Source organism: Canis aureus, chromosome 23 (assembly GCF_053574225.1).
Source record: "Canis aureus isolate CA01 chromosome 23, VMU_Caureus_v.1.0, whole genome shotgun sequence".
NCBI lineage: Eukaryota > Metazoa > Chordata > Mammalia > Carnivora > Canidae > Canis > Canis aureus.
In genome coordinates this window covers 1046558-1052383 of record NC_135633.1, presented here as the reverse complement: position 1 = coordinate 1052383, position 5826 = coordinate 1046558, and the positions used below count along the sequence as shown (strand labels likewise).

Here is a 5826-nt window from a genome sequence, read left to right as displayed (position 1 = left end):
TCTTGTCTTTCTCTTGCTCTCTCTCTCCCTCTTTTACTCTCTTTGTACGTGGCTCATTACATACCTCTAAATGTCTATAATAATAAACTCTTCTTCCTTATTAATCAGAAAATATTTAGGAAATATCAGAAAGGGAGACAGAACATAAAGACTCCTAACTCTGGGAAACGAACTAGGGGTGGTGGAAGGGGAGGAGGGCGGGGGGTGGGGGTGAGTGGGTGACGGGCACTGAAGGGGGCACTTGATGGGATGAGCACGGGGTGTTGTTCTGTATGTTGGCAAATTGAACACCAATAAAAAATAAATTTATTATTTAAAAAAAAGAAAATATTTACCTCCGTTTCATATATTTATGTCCACTTCCACTAAATGTATACGGGCATACCCCATTGCTTCTTTGCTTGCTTGTGCAAAAGATTCACCAGGGCCTATGCCAATGCCTTTGGAATAGCTATAGGGTTGATGAATATTTTCAGGTTGATGATGCGTGAAAGAAATTTTGTATTCTACGTGCAAACATCGTCTTCATAGACTCACAAACAGAAGCCTATGACTTGCAAAGCTGATACCCTAAAATTGTGATCTGTCATTGATATTCTTTAACATTCAAGCCAAACCAGAATGTTGCAGAAATTGTCAATGGCTTCTAGTTGAAGATGAATGTATGTTTTTTAATCATGAGGAAAAAAAAAATAAAGCACTAAGATAATTCAATCAACGTGTGCATTGTTTTAAATCTGGCTCCAAAACTAGAAACTCACATCTGCCATTACTGAATTCCCAGAGAAGCATTTGTTGACTCCTAGAAAAAGTCGTTCTTTTTATGCTTCTATGTCATCTAAATATACACCCAAACATCTATTTCCCTCTCTGTTCAAATGTATATATTCAAACAAAAAAAAGTTTTGGGCTTTTCAAAAGCATACTACAGACGTGAATGAATATTGACACGCATGACTACAGAGGAGCACCATCTATGCCGAGAAACAGGAGTGGGTGAGGAAATGCATTGCAAATTAAAAATCCGCGTATAAATACAAAATCCTTTAAGTGGAGATGCCTTTCTTAGCAAGGACATTGTGGGCTTGAGACCAAGCCTCGGCACCGCGCTTAACTATGTAAACTTGGACAGATTGTCTCCTGTCATTGCGTTTCATTGTGGTTGCACATCAAATGGGAAAACTGGGTTGTATCTCCTTTGTTCTCTTGAATTAAAGCACAAAACAACCCCCAGAGGATGCTCCTGAGTACAGACTAGATTTAGAGCAGATGTTCATCACATCTTGAGAGCTCTCACGCCACAGTGAGGAACACGGCGTGACGGCCAAGGAGGTTACTTTGGGCTTCTATCAATCATCTCGTGGGTCTGTGGCGAAATTAAAAGGCTAAAAGGTGGCTGCAGAGCAGTGCTTCTAGGGGACGCCAGTTCCTGCCCTAAGATGCCAAAACAGCGCGTGCTCAGGAGGCATCAGTTCCCCGATCACACAGATGCTTGGCCCACAATAGCCCGGGATCCAGATGTTCAACCACAGTAGAACAATCCAAACGTAGAGGGACCATATAGAAGAGGCTTTACCACATTGTTTTTCCTACCTTGTGACAGCTTTCATTTTTCTTTCTCTTATAATTCTCAGGACTGAATGTCTTCATGTTTTCATTCTGCAATGGACCATTTTAGGCTCATATTTTCTACCGAACCATGAATAATATTGCAATAGAGGTTTGTAATTATAGTACTCGTTTTAAGGAAAGTCATAGTTTAAGGGGGAGAAACAAAGTTTGAATGTCTTTGGCTTTAAAAAATGATTTTCAGTAACAATTTTAATATAGCATTTTGAAAGAAATTAAATTTGATTAAAGTTGAAGTCAATAGTATTTACCTGTGAGAACAGAGATTATCTATGAATTGATTAATCATGTAACCTGGTTACACGGCTTAGCCCAGAATTCACTAGGTACTATTCCAAAAGTGCTTTGAGGCCAGTCCCCACCAGGTAACAAATTGCAGAAGCTCATCCTAGTGAATACATTCCCTAAAACTGCTGCTTCATTACCATTTCCTGTTCACACTGATGATTTTCATCCAGTACTAAGAACATCGCAATTTTTTGGTTATCAAATCTTAGGCTACTGATGTATCTCAGGAAAGATGCATACATTATGTACAAAGGATCACATCTTCAACATACTCCCCTCCCTGCTTTCTCTTCTGCCTGACTTTCTTTTCTTTTCTTTTTCTTTTTCTTTTTTTTTTTTTTTTGGTGGAAGTTTGAACATGAGGTAAGAGCCTGCTGATAAATTAATGGCTGCAGCTGGTTTTATAGCCCAAATTTTCCAGTGGTGCAAATAGAGTAGAATATAGATCTGTGATAATGTAATTAGAGCTTGCCACTGTAGTATATTGGAAATGTTGAATCAGGACTTAGGAAACTGAGATTGCAGTTCTGTTTTATTATTAAAATATATATATAAAATAAAGATGCTTAATTTATTTGGTTGAGTTTTAATTTCTTTATTTGTCAATAAGGGGTTGAAAGAGGTGGTCTCTAATGTGCCTTCTGCTAATTAACCCGTTACAAGCCATGTCTGCCCTAGCATAAACAGGAAGTGCCTATATTTGCTTTGTTAACTAATATTTCAAATATACACTTTCCTTTTCACACTCATGATGTATAGTGTTTCCTTCATTAGATCTGAAACCAATGTATGAACTGTTCAAAAGTTTTAAGAGGAGATAACTAATGATAAGCATCCTCAAAACAGTAACTCTCTAAAAAGTAATATATAGTCAGAGCACAGAGCCTAACATATTGGAACTCTACAAATGCAGAAAATACGAATCAGCTGAATATCAGCTGTGAATTTAACATTTTATGTGCTTTAATGAAGGCTGATAAATATTACTCTATATGAGGCTACTATGCATAAACAATTTTTAAAAAATTAGATGACAAAATATTTTTAAATAAATTATAAAGTACTTTAAATTATAAAGAATATATCTGTTTAAGTTTAGAATAGTTCATTAAACAACCAATAAAGCATCAGTTTTTATTTTAAAAATATTTTTTATTTAAAAAATGACTTCATTTTTCATTTGTTAAAGCAGAGGAAAATAGGGGCAAAAGATGTCTACCATAAAGGCAAAGAGACTAGGAAAGAGTCAAATGACAAAAATCAGTTAACTCTGATATGGCCTTGCATAAGGGAAATTGATGTTTTCAAACACTCAAATATTAATTCACTGAGTTACTGAGTTTTAGAGCATCACTGAATGTCATTGCCCTTTGAAATGTCAATTTACCAATATTCACAGTTCATTAGCTGGATTAATCCTTAACCTTTGGAGACCTTCTCTTTAAAAGGCACAATTCAACAAAGAAAAATTAACGTTCTGGAGAGAGAGCCACCATGAAACTTCAACTATTATGGACCAAAATACATAAAAACATATGAGATTATACACACACACACACACACACAGACACGCATGTGCACACACACAATCTCATAAACAAAGTCGACTGAAAAGATAAATGAAAATATTTATAGAAGTTATCTTTGGATAGGAGATTATGGGTAACTTTCAAAAAGATATTTTAAGACTTTCTAAAATTGTGAATTATTTTTGAAAAATAATTAACCAATTAACTAACATATAATATATGTAGAAGTCATTTGAGTATGTGAACTCTGTTTCTTCAGTAAATGGATTCTACCACTTGGACCAGTAAATATAACTTCGCTTCATATTAGAATCACCCTGGGAGCTTAAAAAAAAAAATCCCATTATTCAGGCTGTACTCTATGCCAATAAAATTAGAAGCTCTGAGAATCAGACGTAGACATCAGTGGTTTTATTTGTTTTTTTGTTTTTTTTTAACACTTCATGAATCATCCTTGTGCAAGGGGCATGCTAGTCTTCTCTGTATTATTCCAATTTTAGTATATGTGCTGCTGAAGTGCGCACAAGACATCAATATTTTTAACGCAACCCCCACCCAGGGGATTCCATTGTTCAGTGAAATCTGAGAACCAGTGATACAGAACATAGATATATGTTATATATAATAAATTCAAGGACTTTACATTGTGGAAAAATGACAAAGATGCAATTGTCCAATAATAAGTGTTCAGTGATGGCATTCTTAAACTCCTTCTCTGTCCTTGTCTTGGCAGACTTCTCAACAGATTGTCCTTCCTTGATTCATGCCCATTTCCACACCAGTTCACAAAGGCTTCTGTTGATTCTGTGAATGCCTGATATTCTTCTTATAAATTCCTTTGTGACATAAGATACTCAGTTGTTCGAAGCCTGTACCCCTAAATATATTCTTAAAGCATTATTAATGTAGTAAATAATTTGAACTAGGTAAAAAGAGAAAATAAAGCTATATATATGTAAAATTAAGTTGTATATTTTTAAAGAAAAAATTCGGACTAATACTTTATAGTAGGTATAGCAATGCTTTATAGACTATAGTCCATAATAGCTAGTAAGATATACTAATTATCATGTATATGACAGTATATTTTATGATTTTTTTCTCACAGATGTTCTTACCAATATAATTAGGTAACTACTGTAACTGCATCCATGTCACAAATGAACGAATACTATTTAATCAGATGAAAGGTTTGAAGCCAAGTGGTTTGATTCAGCCTATTGTCTTAACCACAATGCTATAATGTTTATTAGTGGATTTTGGCTCTTATGATGGTAAAAAGAATGCAAGAGTAAGATAGATGTAACTTGAAAGTGATTACAAAGTGAAAGAGTCTTGGGCTACACAGGTTTTCGTAAATGTATATTCCCTTGACCTGGTTTTGGTATATTACCTCAATCATGTTGTCTTGTTTAATTGTTAATAAAACGCCCTAAGGTTCACTAAGTTGAATCTATTACCCATGACTAGAAGAATAAGGAGAAACATGAACCTCTGTATATGTGGGAAAAGAATATTACTCATTTTTGCCTGATTAATAGGTTAATCATCCCATCATGCAACCATGGAATGAAATTCATGTCATATGAATGGTGGGATGATATAAATATCTTAAAATTGTGATGTGCTTTGATGCACCTTTGCATCCCTCATGACACCTAAATATTAAAGAACTTATTTCAGTTTTTAAAAAGTTACTAATATTACTAAGTCATTACTAAGTCAAAAACACAAAGTTTTTCTATGTGTTTGTTATCTCAAGATATATTTAATAGAAATCAGCTACATTTAGAAGATGGAGCACAAAACCAAAAGGAGGGATCCTTTCCCTAAAGAATTTTCTCCAAAATGAGGGTCCAAATATTGAAAAAAAAATGATATAGTATTATCCTATTTCAGGTAATTATTAAGTGAAATAATAAGTAACACTCATCTTACTTCCATTTTTCAGCCAAGAAATCTATCAAATTTGCATTTCCACTCCTAACCTTTATGCTAAATCTCAGAATCTTATATCTAACTGCTTAACTGGCGTATACATGTGGATGATTAAAGCTAACAACGACAAAAGCAAACTAGTTTCTGAACTTAAACCTGTTCTTTTTTTTTTTTTTTGAACTTGGCCACAGCAACTTTATTTATTATTTATCTATCTATCTATCTATCTATCTATCTATTTATTTATTTTTTATTGGAGTTCAATTTGTCAACATATAGCATAACACCCAGTGCAACTTCTTTTTTTTAATAATAAATTTATTTTTTATTGGTGTTCAATTTGCCAACATACAGAATAACACCCAGTGCTCATCCCATCAAGTGCCCCCCTCAGTGCCCGTCACCCATTCACCCCCACACCCCGCCCTCCTCCCCTTCCACC

General features: G+C 34.6%; 1 non-coding gene across 1 annotated transcript; it reads right to left on the bottom strand.

Moving 5' to 3' along the window:
- Positions 1 to 3862: 3862 nt before the first annotated feature.
- LOC144295609 (U6 spliceosomal RNA) lies at positions 3863 to 3970 on the bottom strand. Its single transcript, XR_013362692.1, has one exon. It is a non-coding gene; the product is annotated as a U6 spliceosomal RNA (small nuclear RNA).
- Between the last annotated feature and the right edge of the window lie 1856 nt (positions 3971 to 5826).